The following is a 19,454-nucleotide window of genomic DNA, read 5'->3' as shown; positions in this document are numbered from 1 at the left end:
AGATGGGAATACCAGACCACCTGACCTGCCTCTTGAGAAATTTGTATGCAGGTCAGGAAGCAACAGTTAGAACTGGACATGGAACAACAGACTGGTTCCAAACAGGAAAAGGAGTACATAAAGGCTGTATATTGTCACCTTGTTTATTTAACTTATATGCAGAGTATATCATGAGAAACGCTGGACTGGAAGAAGCACAAGCTGGAATCAAGATTGCTGGGAGAAATATCAATAACTTCAGATATGCAGATGACACCACCCTTATGGCAGAAAGTGAAGAGGAACTAAAAAGCCTCTTGATGAAAGTGAAAGTGGAGAGTGAAAAAGTTGGCTTAAAACTCAACATTCAGAAAACGAAGATCATGGCATCTGGTCCCATCACTTCATGGGAAATAGATGGGGAAACAGTGGAAACAGTGTCAGACTTTATTTTTCTGGGCTCCAAAATCACTGCAGATGGTGACTGCAGCCATGAAATTAAAAGACACTTACTCCTTGGAAGGAAAGTTATGATCAACCTAGATAGCATATTCAAAAGCAGAGACATTACTTTGCCAACAAAGGTCCGTCTAGTCAAGGCTATGGTTTTTCCTGTGGTCATGTATGGATGTGAGAGTTGGACTCTGAAGAAGACTGAGTGCCGAAGAATTGATGCTTTTGAACTGTGGTGTTGGAGAAGATTCTTGAGAGCCCCTTGGACTGCAAGGAGATCCAACCAGTCCATTCTGAAGGAGATCAGCCCTGGGATTTCTTTGGAAGGAATGATGCTAAAGCTGAAACTCCAGTACTTTGGCTACCTCATGTGAAGAGTTGACTCATTGGAAAAGACTCTGATGCTGGGAGGGACTGGGGGCAGGAGGAGAAGGGGACGACAGAGGATGAGATGGCTGGATGGCATCACTGGCTCCATGGACATGAGTCTGAGTGAACTCCGGGAGTTGGTGATGGACAGGGAGGCCTGGCGTGCTGTGATTCATGGGGTCGCAAGGAGTCAGACACGACTGAGTGACTGATCTGATCTGATGGTGTCTAAAGCTCCTACCATGTAATTACATAATTATATCTAAACAAGGGATTATTATCAAATCATACACATCCATTATGACAGTAGCTTGATTTTGTATATCACATTACCTACCTCTTTACCCTTGAGGCATCTTTACATTCTTTCGGTTAAATAAATATTTAATAAGAACTAAATTCAAGTTCTTTGTAAGGACTATTGATTAACACCTAGGGCGGAGAGTGAAGGAGCTGGAGTGGGGACCAGCACTTGAGGAAGGCAAGCACAAGCAGGACAGCACACTTAGAGCAAGAAGAATCTCTAAGTTAACCAGGTACTGAAGATTTTGTAGTAATTTATCAGTTATTACTTAGTGTTCTACAAAATGAAGTCCACTGAACAGATCTAAAGTTCTGCCAGACCACTATAATGGCAAAGACATGGGGCCTAGCATAGTACCTGACACAGAGTAGGTACTCTAAACTTAGTATTATAATTTCCAATAAGTAAATGCATCTGAACTTCATAGAAGACATGAGAATTTATACTTGTGGAAAAAGTAGGGAGATACCTTTTTAACAATATAGACTAAAAAACTGTAGCCATTTTCCAAAAGAGGATTTGTTGGAGGTTACATAAGATGCATCTGAATGGCTAATAAATTTTAAAATACTTATGTATATGTGTGTATATATATACATATATATATATTGTAAATATATATACACATATATATGGCCGATTTTATACACACAATCAGCCAATTTGGGGAAGAGACATATATCATGTTTCAAGCCCAACATCTTATTTTTTCCAATGTAAACTGTGCAAAAAGGGAAACTTCAGCAAATCAAGCCTTAAATATTACTCCTACTGGGAGTTTCAACAATTTACTGATAATATACCAAACTGTATAGCTAACAGAGAGAGCCAGGGACCAATATTTTTGTAAGGGAAAACATAAGAGAACCAAATTTATGAGCCAACTTGCTCTTTAAAAGCTGAATGAGCTTCTATCTTAACTACTGTATCCCACCCCCGCCCCACCCCGCGCTACCAACTAGCAAACACCATCCCCTGGTGTTAATTGTGCATGTTGTCAAAATAAGGGTTCTGCCACATTTCCAGCCAGCAATGTACTCTGGTATCAATGTTGGATGAATATCACCTGGCCACCACATTTAGAAAAGAAATGTGGTTCATTCTTCAACTGCTTCTAATCAATACCTTCAGAATTTATATTCTGTAAACATCCATACTTTGCTTCTAAACAAATAATTTCATCATAAGCTAGTTCTCAGTAAAAACTACAATAAGTTTTCACAATATATTATGGGAGCTCTGGCTATTCAGTTCTAAATAATGGCTCCTTTTGCTGGACAAGTAAATTGAAATTGATTTGTTTCAGCCGCCTGTGCTAGAACACACAATGCAAGCTTACAACAAGCCTATTGACTCCTGCAAACACTACTCCAAGCCTGTTTCCTCAAGGACTCCCAGCAGGATTTTTAAATCATCCCACCTTCTCTCCCCTAACCCTGAGAACAAAGCATCTATTTAAAATAGGGACTTGGCACAATGTGTCTGAGAAAGACAATGTGAGGGAACTTCCATTGAGATGAACAGGGCAGAGCCCAAGGTGGGGAGTGAGCCATCGGATGAAAGGTGAGGGACACAAAGAGGAAGAGTGATTAAAAGTCAAATCAATGGCTGCTTGTGAATTGACAAGGTGAGGGGAGAGTGAGACAGAGAGAGAGATGGATACTCTTTCCCCCTTGGGATAGCGCCATCATGGAGACAGTTGAGGATACAGGAAAAAAAAAAAAAAAAATCTCCTGAGAGAACTCTCACTTCTGGAGGATGACCATGACTGACCGAGGAACAGTGGGAACTTCTGGTAAATGATTTCCAAAGATGTTGCCTACAAAGTCCACGATGCTTCCTGTGCTCTAGTCATTCAGGAAGGAAGGCCCACCAGGCAGAACAGGAATCTGATTTCTATACCGATTGCACAGGAGTGTGGGGTTGGATTTTGGACAGAGGTTTCCTTGTAGAAGAATCTATGTGGGGGCAGAGGCCAGCTGTAATGACCCTCCATTAATAAGCTTTAGAGGCACAGTTATCTTAGTAAATGCTAAAATGGTCATCCATGGTCAACCCAGGACTTCTCTATGCATTTTAGAATTTCCTAACAGATGTTTCTTTTAATACAGTGTTTTTTTCCCACAATTGTGTGATGGTGGTAGGGCAAATATTGTTATTCTCATTTTAAATATTAAGAAAACGAGGCCCAGGTAGAGAGGAGAGAAATTAACAAAGATCCAAGAGCTTGTAAATGTCAGCCCTGAAGTTTGAACCTAGGTCTTATGACTTTTGATTTAGTGCTTTCTTCACAATATTTGTATTTTGTTCTTTCATTAAATTATCCATCCATTTATTCAATGAATCACTATATCAAGTGCTGACTCTGCCAGGTAATGGGAGCCCCCACACTGTTCATTCTCTAGCATTTCCTCTCAGGACCACTTCTTGGTGCTACAGAGGGATCTAGGGGAGGGATGTTCCACTGTGGATATTAATCTCAGCATCAGTAAATTTCTTCCATTAAGGCCTAGCAGGTTATTTCTTAATCCCAACAGAAACATCAAGTTATGATACGAATCAGTGTTCTTTTCACAAAAGCCTAATGGCTGGCAAGAAGCCTCTCAAACAGCACACACCACCAGCCTTCTCTCATTAGAAAAGTGTCACTCACCAGACCTTCAAATATACGACTTCCTAAAACACTGCTGCCCTTCAGGTGTGGGGCTGCTGTGATCTGACACCCAGCAATGGCTTGTAGGTCCCTAGTCCCACCCACACTGTCATCTAGAACTTTCCTGCCTCACCTCACCACAACTTACAGGCCCCTACGTTCCCCTTCCCTTGAAGTGCTCTCTATGCTAAAGCAGGTAGTAAAAGTCATTTTCACTAAAGCTACTCGTCTAGACCTAACACACTTGATTTTTCACACGACCCTGTGGCCTTCACCAAATGGTTTCCATGGGGAGAGTTCCAGGCTCCCTGGTGGACTACATTTGGGAGAGACTTATCAACTTGTTAACAAGGAAAAGGGGCTTTGAGGTGCCATGTCAATTCACAGCCCAGGAATGGGGCTTATGTTGCTTACTTTTCAGAACAATGAAATGAACACAGAGGATAGTTACATATGGAGACATACTGTAGGTATCAGAAAGTGCAAGTATCATCAGACCAATCAGGTGTGGGCCTCACAAATCCTGAAAGGATAAAATTTACCATTACCTTTTCCTCTTAACCTTTATTCCCATACTGTATGAGGCCTTGTTCTCAAATAGCTTCTGGATGAAATCTATATTTATAGCTGAGCTCTTGTCAGTATGGTCTCCAGTTACATGTCCCTTGTAGGCAAAAATCCAGCCTAAGTTGCTGGCTTCCCTTCTGGCTCCTCCAAGGTCTGTCTCTGACCTTGTGTATCCACTGTGGTTACTCTCTTACAGGGCTTCTCAGCAACCATTTGTCCTATCTCCCAGCATCTTATATACCATTTAGAACGTCACCTTTCCACCCATCTGGCAATAAGAAAGGGTTGCTTCTCCCACAAGGTCACAATAGCCATCTCGCTTTATAGTCTGCTTTTTAGGAGTTTAACTGTTGCTTCAAAAATGCACTAGTGAGAGAAACACTGGTCCCACAGCCTCACAGGCCTTCTGAATGAGGTGATCTGAAGGAGCAGCAGGAAGAAACAAGAGGCCCTTCAGTCACAGAGTCCTGCTATTTCCCAGTCTGATGATTTGCTTTTCAAACTCTATTGCAACCCGGATCCAGGGCCCCATCTCCTCTTATTAATCTTAATGCAGTTGACATTTACCTTGCTCCAATATTATCATCCTTTTATTGTGTTTTTTTTCATTGAAGCATACTTGATTTACAATGTTGTGCCAATCACTGCTGTACAGCAAAGTGATTCAGTTATACACATATATATATTCTTTTCCATTATGGTTTATCCCAGGAGACTGGATATCCATCCTACATACTCCTGCTAAGATTAGTTCTTTTGCAAACACAGCTTTCCATGTGTTATTCCTCTCCTCAAAACACTTCATCAACTCTATTTACAGGACAAAGTCCAAACTCCTCAGGTCAGCATTCAAGACTGTTCATGTCATGCACCCACCTTACCCTATAACCCAACCCTATCCTCACCTCCTTTCTCAGATGAGACTGCTGTCCTGCCAAGATTAGCTTTTCATTGTCCTTGGCAGAGATTCTGCTTACCACGTCCTCAGTGCCTGTATTGCAGACTGCCTCTCCTACCCATCACACCATAGAAAGTCCCCTCACTCTCTTCTCTGTCTGGCCAAGCCTTACCTTAATGCTTAATGTCCCATTCAAGATACACCTCTTCTGTTGAGCTGCCTCAACCCAACCAATAATGCTAAATATCAAACCTCTTCCCAGACCTACAGAATCAGAACCTGTATTTTAACAAGACCCTATGTATACTTCTGTATACATAGCAGAAGTGCAGCAGCTGCAATGGCGGCGCAGAAGTGCAGCAGCTGCAATGGGGGCACAGAAGTGCAGCCAAGAGGAGCTACCCCACGTCCATGGTCGGGCGGCGGCCGTGCTTTGCTGGAGGAGCTGTGAAGAGATACCCCACATCCAGGGTAAGAGGAACCCAGGTAAGATGGTAGGCACTGAGAGAAGGCATCAGAGGACAGACAGACTGAAACCACAATCACAGACAACTAGCCAATCCAATCACATGGACCACAGCCTTGTCTAACTCAATGAAACTAAGCCATGCCATGTGGGGCCACCCAAGAGGGGAGGGTCATGGTGGAGAGGTCTGATAGAACGTGGTCCACTGGAGAAGGGAATGGCAAACCACTTCAGTATTCTTGCCTTGAGAACACCATGAACAGTATGAAAAGGCAAAAAGATAGGACACTGAAAGATGAACCCCCCAGGTCAGTAGGTGCCCAATATGCTACTGGAGATCAGTGGAGAAATAAGTCCAGAAAGAATGAAGGGATGGAGCCAAAGCCAAAACAACACCCTGCTGTGGATGGGACTGGTGACAGAAGCAAGGTTCGATGCTATAAAAAGCAATACTGCATAGGAACCTGGAATGTTAGGTCTATGAATCAAGGCAAATTGGAAGTGGTCAAACAGGAGATGACAAGAGTGAACATCGACATTTAGGAATCAATGAACTAAGATGGATGAGAATGGGTGAATTTAACTCAGATGACCATTATATCTACTACTGTGGGCAGGAATCCCTTAGAAGAAATGGAGTAGCCCTCATAGTCAACAAGAGAGTCCGAAATGCAGTACTTGGATGCAATCTCAGAAACGAAAGAATGATCTCTGTTTGTTTCCAAGGCAAACCATTCAATATCACGATAATCCAAGTCTATGCCCCAACCAGTAACGCTGAAGAAGCTGAAGTTGAATGGTTCTATGAAGACATAAAAGACCTACTAGAACTAACACCCAAGAAAGATGCCCTTTTCATTATAGGGGACTGAAATGCAAAAGTAGGAAGTCAAGAAACACCTGGAGTAACAGGCAAATTTGGCCTTGGAGTACAGAATGAAGCAGGGCAAAGGCTAATAGAGTTCTGCCAAGAGAATGCACTGGTCATAGCAAACACCCTCCTCCAACAACACAAAAGAAGACTCTACACATGGACATCGCCAGATGGTCAACACCGAAATCAGATTGATTATATTCTTTGCAGCCAAAGATGGAGAAGCTGTATACAGTCAGCAAAAACAAGACTGGGACCTGACTGTGGCTCAGATCATGAACTCCTTATTGCCAAATTCAGACTGAAATTAAAGAAAGTGGAGAAAACCACTAGGCCATTCAGGTATGACCTAAATCAAATTTCTTATGACTATACAGTGGAAGAGAGAAATAGATCTAAGGGACTAGATCTGATAGACAGAGTACCTGATGATGAACGATGGATGGAGGTTCATGACATTGTACAGGAGACAGAAATCAAGACTATCCCCAGGAAAAAGAAACACAAAAAGGCAAAATGGCTATCTGAGAGGGCATTACAAATAATCGTGAAAAGAAGGGAAGCAAAAAGCAAAGGAGAAAAGGAAAGATATACCCATTTGAATGCAGAGTTCCAAAGAATAGCAAGGAGAGATAAGAAAGCCTTCCTCAGCGATCAATGCAAAGAAATAGAGGGAAACAACAGAATGGGAAAGACTAGAGATCTCTTTAAGAAAATTAGAGATACCAAGGGAACATTTCATGCAAAGATAGGCTCAATAAAGGACAGAAATGGTAGGGACCTAACAGAAGCAGAAGATTTTAAGAAGGGGTGGCAAAAATACACAGAAGGACTGTACAAAAAAGATCTTCACGACCCAGATAATCACGATGGTGTGATCACTCACCTAGAGCCAGACATCCTGGAATGTGAAGTCAAATGGGCCTTAGGAAGCATCACTACAAAGCTAGTGGAGGTGATGGAATTCCAGTGGAGTTATTTCAAATCCTAAAAGACGATGCTGTGAAAGTGCTGCACTCAATACGCCAGCAAATTTGGAAAACTCAGCAGTGGCCACAGGACTGGAAAAGGTCCGTTTTCACTCCAATACCAAAGAAAGGCAATGCCAAAGAATGCTCGAAGTACTGCACAATTGCACTCATCTCACATGCTAGTAATGCTTAAAATTCTCCAAGCCATGCTTCAGCAATACATAAACTGTAAACTTACAGATGTTCAAGCTGGTTTTAGAAAAGGCAGAGGAACCAGAAATAAAACTGCCAACATCCGATGGGTCATCGAAGAAGAGAATTTCAGAAGAACATCTATTTCTGATTTACTGACTATGCCAAAGCCTTTGACTGTGTGGACCACAACAAACTGTGGAAAATTCTTAAAGAGATGGGAATAACAGACCACCTGACATGCCTCTTGAGAAATCTGTATGCAGGTCAAGAAGCAACAGTTAGAACCGGACATAGAACAGCAGACAGGTTCCAAATTGGGAAAGGAGTACGTCAAGGCTGCATATTGTCACCCTGCTTATTTAACATATATGCAGAGTACATCATGAGAAACGCTGGGCTGGAGGAAGCACAGGCTGGAATCAAGATTGCTGGGAGAAATATCAGTAATCTCAGATATGCAGATGACACCACCCTTATGGCAGAAAGTAAAGAAGAGCTAAAGAACGTCTTGATGAAGGTGAAAGAGCAGAGTGAAAAAGTTGGCTTAAAGCTCAACATTCAGAAAACTAGGATCATGGCATCTGGTCCCATCACTTCATGGCAAATAGATGGAGAAACAGTGGAAACAGTGGCTGACTTTATTTTGGGGGACTCCAAAATCACTGCAGATGGTGATTTCAGCCATGAAATTAAAAGACTCTTACTCCTTGGAAGAAAAGTTATGACCAACCTAGACAGCATTTTAAAAAGCAGAGACATTACTTTGTCAACAAAGGTCTCTCTAGTCAAGGCTATGGTTTTTCCTGTGGTCATGTATGGATGTGAGAGTAGAACTACAAAGAAAGCTGAGTGCCGAAGAACTGATGCTTTGAACTATGGTGTTGGAGAAGACTCTTGAGCGTCCCTTGGACTGCAAGGAGATCCAACCAGTCCATCCTAAAGGAGATTAGTCCTGAATATTCATTGGAAGGACAGATGTTGAAGCTAAAACTCCAACACTTTGGCCACCTGATGCGAAGAGATGACTTCATTGGAAAAGACCCTGATGCTGGGAAAGACTGAGGGCAGGAGGAGAAGGAGATGACAGAGGATGAGATGGTTGGATGGCATTACCAACTCAATGGACACGGGTTTGGGTGAACTCTGTTTGTTGGTGATGGACAGGGAAGCCTGGCGTGCTGCAGTCCATGGGGTCGCAGAGTCAGACACAACTGAGCAACTGAACTGATATATACTGGGTTGGCCAAAAAGTTAATATGGAAAATCTGCATGAACTTTTTGGCCAACTGAGTATTATCATTGGAGAACCACTGTCCTCAACAACACTACGATTTATACCATTAAAAGGAATGGTATAAGTGACTTATGATTGCAAACTGTGAGAGACTACCAAACTCTCCTTTGCTTTTTCTCCCAATTCCATCTTCCATCTTTGTGATATACCCCTAGATTGTGCAGACACAAGGTGTGAGATAAAATTCCTATTTTATGGCAAAACAAGAAAAAATTAGTCATAAAAATATTTCTCTGCCCTTTCATCTCCTCTGTAACCCTTCCTGTGCACTGTGAATCTGCATTATGCATCAACCGAACCTCCCTCCTCACCTCATCCACCTGCAGGAATACCTGATTGACCATAGAGAGGAACATTCTCCTAGCATCAACCATGTATCAACTCCTTAAAGACAACATTCCTTCCTGATCTTGTAAGGGGCCATAATGACCCTTAGATCTCCATTGTGTGAATGGTCAATACATCATTTCATGTACAGTCCTGTGTCTCAAAAAACTTACAGAACTGTGCCTTGACTTCTAACGGGAGGAACTGTTTCCAGAGTTTTCTAAGATACTCTTCTCAGGTTAGAATCCTCAAATTTGATTCAAATAAACGTTTCCATTTCTTTCTTAGATCAACTGATTAATTTTTCTTTGACAAAGGGAAAGTTTGTACATTTTCAACCCTATACATCCCATAACCTGTCACTCCTACACCCTTGGTATCCTTTAAGGGTGCAAATTCCCTAATTTTGATTTAATTAGGATTTTCTCTTCTGGGATCACAATTTCAAAGAATTAATTTGACTGCTAGCTGATTATAAGTACATTTATCTACATCATCTCCCCTCCCCCAAAGGCAGAGAGGACTAGGGAAGTAGTCAGCAAGCCAAGTTACTGTGCTCTGTATGAGGAACACTACACTCAGGGTAAGGCAGGGACAGGGTTAGGATGTGCTGAAAAGCAGGCAGTAGAGGATTTGCTGGGATCTGGCTGGCTGCTCTTCCATTTCCAAATATTCCTATATACTTTACCCTGGGTCTAGACTCTAAGATCAGAGAAGGCAATGGCACTCCACTCCAGTACTCTTGCCTGGAAAATCCCACAGATGGAGGAGCCTGGTAGGCTGCAGTCCATGGGGTCGCTAAGAGTTACACACGACTAAGCGACTTCACTTTCCCTTTTCACCCTCATGCATTGGAGAAGGGAATGGCAACCCACTCCAGTGTTCTTGCCTGGAGAATCCCAGGGACGGGGGAGCCTGGTGGGCTGCCGTCTATGGGGTCGCACAGAGTCAGACACGACTGAAGTGACTTAGCAGCAGTAGTAGCAGCAGACTCGAAGAAAGGACGTCAGGGCTGGAGAAAGTTAATCAAGTCCCTAACATATCATCACCAAAGCAACAGAAAACCAAACACCTGAGAAGCTTGTTCAGGCTCTCTATAGCTCCCTTTGATAATTTTTCTCCATTTCTTATTTGCTCACTCTCAGTCCTTCTCTCCCTTTCCCTCTTTTCTGGATTTTCATGCTTTGAGCTTGATGAAAATGGAATTTTCCAGGCATGGGGGGTGGCACAGGACTATAGAGATCTCTATATCAAGAAGCACAAAAGTCCTTCACTCAAAGCCCATCTTTCTTTACAATTCAAGTACTGTTCTCCCCTGTACACCTGCCATTTCATGATCTATAATTCTACTACAGTCAAAAATTAGGCATTTCAAAAAGCTGTAAGGAAGTCAATCTAGTTAACCTAAATTGTGGGCTTTAAAAAAAAAAAAAAACCTAGAAGAAGATGTTCGTTCTGCTATTCAATATTAATTTAAACTTGAAAATGTAAGCGCAGTATATTGAGAAGCTGTTATGGAATTTACCACAAAGGAAAAGACTTATCAGAAATGTAAATAAAGTGCTAATTTTTAGTATACAATAGTCAAAAAGTGCTTCCAAATGCCTAGTTCTCCTAGAATCCAAGTGTTCTCCTATACAGGTAAATCATTCTTAAACTTGTTTACAATGTTCCACTGCTAAAGTGACCCACTCATCACAGACCCAATAGAAATTGCAGGTCAAGTTAAATTTAAAAAAAAAAAAAAAAAAACACCACCACCACCAAGTCCAATTCAAAGAATTTTCAAACAATAAATTGTTCCTGCAGTAGTTTCAAGCACCAGTAGCATCGGAACAACCTGAGGCTCTAATTAAATGCACAGATTCCCTGACCACACCCTGCTGCTGCTGCTGCTGCTGCTAAGTCACTTCAGTCGTGTCCAACTCTGTGCGACCCCATAGACGGCAGCCCACCAGGCTCCCCCGTCCCTGGGATTCTCCAGGGACATGGAGCCAATGGAGTGGGTTGCCATTTCCTTCTCCAATGCATGAAAGTGAAAAGTGAAAGTGAAGTTGTTCAGTCGTGTCTGACCCTCAGCGACCCCATGGACTGCAGCCTACCAGGCTCCTCCATCCATGGGATTTCCAGGCAAGAGTACTGGAGTGGGGTGCCATTGCCTTCTCCGAACCACACCCTAGATGGAACAAATCAAAATTTCCACCTTGAAGGCAGCCATCAGTATATATAAACAGCTCTCCAGGTGGTTCTTAAGCCCCCGTCCTCCTGGACTGCCTGATTCTTCACCAGAAACTTGTTAAGCTGGCAGCCACTACAAGTGCTCTTGAGGAGGTATCCCCTGGCCCACAGCAAGGGCATTTCTCATCTTCTTTACCAAGTGGCACTAGGCATCTGTGGTGACACTGAAGTGGAATGCCTTTAACAGGGTTTTCCTCTGAGATTTTTTACCTTCTCTGATTACCACAGCCTGCAGCCACTGAGGCTTGTCCTTTGTCCCTTGTCCTCTCCCAGGCACAAGGCCTGGCAACACACTTAGACCTTCAGGTTAAACAGCTACATGCCCTGACTGAAGTTTCCACATGCAAAAGGCCGAACTACCAAGGAGACCAGGAGACAACTCAGGATGGTTCACACTTCCAAGGTAACCTTGGTTTCAAGGATGGAGAGAACAAACATCACAGCTGTCACTGCACAAGTGATATCCAAAAATGCCTCCTTCTAAAATCCTATCCAAGTGGCTCAGTGGCAAAGTATCCACCTACCAATGCAGGAGACTTGGGTTTGATTGCCGGATCGGGAAGATCCCCTAGAGGAGGAAATGGCAAACCCACTTCCGTATTCTTGCCTGGGAAATTCCATGGACAGAGGAGCCTGGTGGGCTATAGTCCATGGGGTCATAAAAAAGTCAGACACAACTTAGTGACTAAACAACAACAAAAATCCTTCAAGGCAGAAGTGGGGATTCTATAGAAGATATGAAAGAAGTAGTTGTAAAGCAGACGAGGCCCGTTTCTGGTGCTTCTCCATCTGCACGTTCTGCTCCAGCATGGGTCACCGGGCAGGTCCTAAGGCCCTTGGACCTTTCAGAGCAGCACACGACCCATGAGTTGCCCTTGCGCAGATTTCCTTCTGACCTTCCCTTCCTTCTGCCTTTTCCCTCTACCTTCCAGCTTGGCTCTCTTCCTTTAAGGCTATGCTTTGAGTAGAAAGTGTTGGATTAAATAAGTAAATGTCCTTTTGGGTTTAAGGACAAGTTCAAACTGGGGGTTAATCTGAACTAACCATTTCACCAAAGGTAAATGATTCAGGTTATTTTCACTATGTCCCCTGGTACCTAGGGAAATCTGGCCCTACACTGAGTGTTAACCCAGGCCATCTGACAGGTATGTATGGTTGGATACTAAGAGGACCAAAAAAACAGTATGATTGATTCAGAGAAACCTCATGCCCCACCAGTAGAGACACAATTCAAAGGATACATCCTATCTAATTGACTATAAATCAGCACTGTTACTTTGCTGTAGGAAGCCTATCAAGTTATCAACTGTAATTTATAATCCACCAGTAAAAGTCAAGGGATGGGGGGTAGACAGAGTTAGCAACAGAGTCTATTATGTAGGTGAACAAAGTGAATTAAGCCGAGCCTACTCCACCGAGACCCCAGAGCCTCCCGGTCAGCAACATCAAGATGTGTTTTTTAGTGTTTTTACTGACATAACCCTGACTCTGCTCATATTGGAAAAAATAGGAACTGAACCATGGTGCCAGAATATGCATGGAAGTAAATATTTATAAGCAGAACAGACAATAAATGTCTGAGAGCAACAACCTTAGAGGCACCCAAACGTGAAACATCCAACATTGTTGCCATTTGTTGTAGCTTTGAGCTGTAAATAACAGCCCTTAAAATAAAGTTCAGTCTCCTAATGGCATCATATTTGAAATATAGGAAAAAATATCTGAATGATCTCAAGGTGTTTCACTCTGAAACAACTGTTAGTTAAGTTCCGCCTGCTATTAACTGTTGAAAATTCATTCAGGTGTCTTTTCCTAACTACCTCGAAATCCAGTCATTTCTCAGTTATTCCACAGATGCTAATCGCTTCTCCAAGTTCAGTTCTCCTATCATGCAACCTGCTTCTGGGAAGCCTCCCTAGGGAGCAGGTGTATCCCTGTCTCCACCAGCCTCATATGCTTGATGACAGATGAACTCGGAAGTAGAAACCATCAGTGGGGAAGGAAACTACACCATGCTCCAGGACAAGAGTGGCAATTGCAGCCCTCAGTGAAACTGGGGGGGAGGTGAAGGCTGTCTTTGCTGGCATCACTGGCCTCATTGCCACTGTCTTCTCTGTCCCCATATCCTTGGCCAACAAAGCAAAGTCTTCCCATCCCCCCACCTCCACCTGCTCCTGTATCAGAGCAGGGTGCAAGTATAACCACAAACATGAACAAGGCAACAGATTTGTGTTCTAATTGGGACTCTAGCTCTGTGACCTTGGGGAAGTCACTTCGTGGTCTTTGTATCCTCGTTAATAAAATGAAAGGAAGGAGATCCAGGGCAGTAAAATTTATAGAGCTCTTACCATGCGCTAGACACTGTGTTCAAGGCAGTTCATATCAATCATTCCCTTAATCTTCCCAAGCAGTTATTATCATGCTTACTTTACAGATAAGGAAGGTTAGGTTCTGAAGAGTTCTGTGACTTTTAATCTGCAAAGCTCAGCAGTGGTAGAAGAGGGAATTGCATCCAAATTTGTATGTCTGACTGCACTGCTCCCAGGGGCGTGGCACAGGTGTCTGTGAAATACTACTAGGTATTCAGCTGTCCCCTCCAGCTTTTTAAGGTTCCAGTTGCAAAAACGTGTTTAAAAAAAAAAAAAAAACAGAAAACACAAAAAATAAACAGAGATACTGAGCAAAGGGCATTTGGTGTCCAAGTGTAACGGTGAGTCAACCTGAGAGAGGAGACCTGAATAGCTCTTTAAAATATACTGTGTCCACTAACTTCAAAAATAGTTGAGACATGCCCACCTCTGGCCTGTATGAGAAAGGGAAATAAGTTATAGGAGACTAGCATTCTATAAATCACAACCCCTACAACCATTAGAAGAAGAAAGGAACCAGTTTGTCTGTAGGCAGCTTAATGAACCAAAAGGGGATATTATGCTCTCCAACCATCTGAAACAAGACTGAAAACCAGGGGCCTGGAAGTAGGTTTCTGACACATAGTAACAGATGGACAGGAGAATCATTCCCCAAAATTGGGAACACTGGGCTGAGTGTCAGAGTTGGAAGGAAATTCATAAGTTGTCACAGGAGGGGAGTCTGTCTAAAACACTCCTCCCATCCTGAGAGCCTCCACTGAAATGACTGCAAAGTCGTCACTCATGTGGGGTTTAAATCTGTAACTCCACACCCTCTCCCCCTAGAACAATTATAACAACTTTCTAACTGGTCTTCCTGCCTCTAGCCCTGCCCTCTTCCAATCCACCCTCCACACTGCTGCCAGAGAATTCTAACTCAAAGGCAAATCTCTTCATACCACTCCCTTGATTAAACACCGTCGGTGGCTCCCGCTGACCTCAACATGAAGATTCAGCACCTGAAAGTGATGTACCAAGCACTTCATGGACCATTTCCACACACTCCAGATTCACCTCTCCAAATACACCAAACAACTCGGAATTCCCAAAGCACATGAAAACATCTGGTTTTGTGCCTCTGTTTATGCTGCTATCTCTACCAAAAATGTTCTCTCCTACACCCTCATTTGCCTGCTAAATACCTATCCAAAATTTACAAATCATAGCATGTTTAACTTCTCTTTCAAGCCCTTCCTGACATCTTCACCATGACCTACGCTGTGCCCCAGAACCAGTACATGATTCTATCATAATGAAGTGAAACTTACTCAGTTGTGTCTGACTCTTTGCGACCCTATGGACCGTAGCCCACCAGGCTCCTTTGTCCATGGGGTTTTCCAGGCAAGAATACTGGAGTGGGTTGCCATTCCCTTCTCCAGGGTATCTTCCCGACCCAGTGATTGAACTCGGGTCTCCTGCATTGACAGGCAGATTCTTGACCATCTGAGCCACCAGGGAAGTCCACTGATTCTATCATAATACCAATACAATTAAGTGCTATAAAATGTGATATTAGTACTATGAGAGAATCATGTACTGGTTGTGTGGCACAAATGAGGTCACCGTATCCATGGAGCATTGGTTCCAAGATCCACCCCGGATACCCACATCCCCACATACTCGTGTCCCATAGCTAGCCCTCTGTATCCATGGTTCCAAATCCTCAGATCTAACCAACCACAGATCATATATTATTGTACTTACTATTGAAAAAAATTCACACATATGTGGACCTGTGCGGTTCAAACCCATGTGGTTCAAGACTCAGCTGTATAGTCTTCCTCCCTCACCATGGTGGCCCTTACAGACAAGCACAACGCACAGAGCTTGGCATAGTTCATTCTCAGTAATAGTCTATTGAATTAATGGATGGTTGGATGATAAAACAGATAAGCAAATGAATGGATTGATAGAGAATATAAAAAAAGAATGAATATATGTGTATGAAGCAGGTGATGGCACAAACATTTAACAATCTGCCTGCAATATGGGAGACCTGGGTTTGACCCATGGGTTGGGAAGATACCTGGAGAAGGAAATGGCAACCCACTCCAGTATTCTTGCCTGGGAAATTTCACAGACAGAGAAGCCTGGTGGGCTACAGTTCACGGGGTCACAAAGAGTCAGACACGACTGAGCGACTAACAGAGATGACAGATATATGTGTATAACTGAGTCACTTTGCCATACAGCAGAGATTGGCATAACATTGTAAATCAACTATACTTTAATTTAAAAAGCAGCAAATGAATGGATTGATGAACAAATGGAGGCAATACTAGCAAAAATATGATATAACACATTACACGTTCACAGAGAATCACAGTTTAGAAAGCACTTTAAAACTTTCTATCTTAGTTGTTCCTGATAATACTTTGAGGCAAAAAAGGCAAACAGATGACATCACCTCATCATTCTACAGATGAGAGATCTAGGTGACTTTTGAAGGTCACAGATCTAGTACATCTCAGACTAGAACCTAAGTCATCTCAGTTATTCCAGAATTCTCTCTCCAGTGGCTACATACGTTATGAGAAAGAAAATTACTAGGTAATAGGAATTTGTCTTTTAGGGCCTTTTTCCTCCCTACATAAACTGTTGTAGCCATGCATTCCAGGAAACACACTCACTGAGAAGGACAATGCAGATAGTGGAGTGCAGCTTGTTACACCAGCAGGCCCAAGGCAGTCTCCTCTTAGCCAAGGACCCCAACCAGTTTTTGTGAAAACCTTATATACCCTAAGTGTACGTGCACAAACCTACCTCCCCAAATTCCCTGGCAATCAAAGTTAACCCATGATTCATATGCCTGAAGCCTAGGTAGTTAACAGTGGACAATTATCAACAGGCCTGTGGTCATACCCCAGTAAGCATAATAGAATGCTTCGGTTACACAGATAATTAGGGTATTCTTTTAGCTCTTCCTTCTGGGGGCCTGGTTTTCCAGTTGGTATATTGTTTCCATAGATAGTGGGCATATAGCTCAAAGTCCACAGTCCAGCCCAATATGGAGTCCTGCTTTCAAGATACAGCCTGTTCTGTTTCCTCCTTCATTCCCGCCTCTTGTTGCTCTTAAGTCATAGTATGAGCATCATTCATAGGGATATATTGCACCCTGCCTCTCAAACCACCCATTTGGGAGAACGACACCAACCTTTGGGTTACAAAGTTCATAATACATTGTAAAATGCAGGGTCCACAGAGCAGAACTATCAAGGCAATTATATATTCCACCAATCACCCTTCACCCAAGATAGTACTCAAGTTCAGAAAGGAATGTTTTCATTTGACATTGCTTTTACCTGGTTTCTCACATCATCTAAAGCAGCTGATACATTGCCAGATAAATCAGGAATATATACACAATATTCAACCTTAATTATAGCATAGGTCCCTCCTTAAGCAGCTGTGAGCATGTCCAAAACCATTCTAATTTGAATTACCGCATCTGTTACTTTTATGAAATTGGTGTTTACATAATATGTAACCCCATGACCCGAATCTATTGACTAGGTCTGGCTTATACCAAGAGAGCAGGGAGAGATTATGATTGTCAAGAGAAAGTCAAGTCTCTTTTTGTTGTCCCAGGAAAGAGAAGAGTGGTTTAAAATCTCCTTGGCGGAGTGGTGACACCCACCAGGAAGTCCATCGATCACAGACAGACGCATAGCCCCACATACCCAGCAGTTGGAGGTAGAGTGGAAGTCCACATAGGAATGTGCACACTGATGAGACCAAGCAGCAGGAGTTGATTATGTGACTTCATCCTGAAGGAGCTCATCCAGGATCTTCTTTTTCCTCTTCTTCTTAAGGATGATCTTAGTCTCTCAAGGGTCAGCGGGGTCCCTCTGTGCAGTCCACTCAGCATTTTCTGGGTCTGCGTGGTATGCTCTCTTCACCCTCATATGATGGATCCAAGGGGCAATACCTGCAACTTTAACTGAAGTAGGGGTTGTTAGATTAACAGTATAAGGGCCCTTCCACCAAGGTGCTAGTAAATCATGTTTCCAATCTTTGACCCATACTTGGTCACCAAGCATAAACTCATGAATCTGTTTCCCAAGGGGGAACAGCACTCTTTCTTGTACAAACTTAGTTACCGGATTTATCACCTTACCCAGTTCCATCTGCTGTGAAATCCTATCCCCCGCTTACCTGAGGCAAATTTGTTGACACCTGTTTTATAATGGGAGGGGGCCCCCCATACACAATTTCGTACGGAGAATAGCCATGGGACCATGGAGTCATCCTGAGTCTGAGCAGAACCGTCAGAAGCAAGTCCACCCAGGAGCAGTCAGTCTCTATGATCCATTTGGAGAGTGTCTCTTTAAGTGTCCGGTTGGTTCCTTCCACCATCGCAGAACTCTGGGGCCTATATGCTGTATGTAATTTCCACTTGACATTGCTTATCTGTTATACTAAATCAGCTACGAAAGCCGGGCCATTGTCTGATCCAATGCTGGTAGGAAATCCAAATCTGGGAACTATTTCTCTAAGCAGGCACCAGCCTACTTCTGATGCTCTTTCAGTCCGGGGAGGAAAAGGTTCTACCCATCCCGAGAACGTACATACCGTGACCAGCAGGTGACGGTAGTGTTGGTGAGGTTTCATTTCAGTGAAGTCCACTTCCAGGTGTTCAAAGGGCAGCGTGCCTTTCAGCTGAATCCCTGGAGGTTTCTGTCTGTGCCAAGAGGTAGCACTGACCTGTGAGCAGGCAGTGCAGTCCTGAGATTCTGTCCTGCATAGGGAGGAGAGGCGGGGAACCAAGAAATATTTTTGAATTAGCTCTTCCAGTTCATCATGGCCTAGGTGGGATGCTTGGTGTGTTTGGCTTACCAGAGTGGGTGCCAGCTCCTCTGGTACCAACAATTTGCCACTTGGCAATTCCCACCATCCCTTTTCAGTCTTGATGGCCCCTTCCACTTTGGCTAGTTGGTTTTGGGCTTCAGTGTATTTTGGAGAGTCCAGCACTAGCTCAGGCAGCTCCGCCAATACGAGAGCTTTAATAGGGGCTTCACTTGTTACCCCCAAGCCCTCGACTGCTTGTTTAATAGTCTTATCTGCCAGTCTGTTTCCCCAACCCTGGGGGGTATCCTCTTTGTGATGTCCTCGGCAGTGTATGACCACAACCCTTTCTGGTTCCCAGACAGCCTCTAATAGGGTCAGAAATTCTTTATTTTTAATATCTTTTCCACTAGCTGTCAAAAGGCCTCTCTCCTTATACAGAGCCCCGTGTACATGTAGTGTGGCAAAAGTGTACCTGGAGTCGGTGTACATGTTTACTCTCTTGCCTTTTGACATCTGGAGTGCTCGAATAACTCAGCTCATTGAGCAGACCAGTGTTGTGGCAAGGAGCCAGCTTCAATGATAGTCTTTTCTGTGACTATGGCGTAACCTGACAAACATTGTCCTTGTTTTATCAGGCTAGTGCCATCAGTATATAGGACCCAATCAGGGT

General features: G+C 43.2%; 1 long non-coding RNA gene across 1 annotated transcript in view; it reads right to left on the bottom strand.

Moving 5' to 3' along the window:
* Window positions 1-16,992: 16,992 nt before the first annotated feature.
* LOC113887782 overlaps window positions 16,993-19,454 on the bottom strand; it is a 140,693-nt gene continuing 138,231 nt past the window's right edge. The window contains exon 4 of the long non-coding RNA XR_003509826.1: window positions 16,993-18,734. This is a non-coding gene — a long non-coding RNA (uncharacterized LOC113887782). The remainder of the gene's footprint in view (window positions 18,735-19,454) is intronic.

This window comes from Bos indicus x Bos taurus, chromosome X (assembly GCF_003369695.1).
Source record: "Bos indicus x Bos taurus breed Angus x Brahman F1 hybrid chromosome X, Bos_hybrid_MaternalHap_v2.0, whole genome shotgun sequence".
Taxonomy (NCBI): Eukaryota; Metazoa; Chordata; class Mammalia; order Artiodactyla; family Bovidae; genus Bos; species Bos indicus x Bos taurus.
The sequence above is the reverse complement of the archived record's forward strand: the minus strand, read 5'-3'. Positions and strand labels throughout refer to the sequence as shown.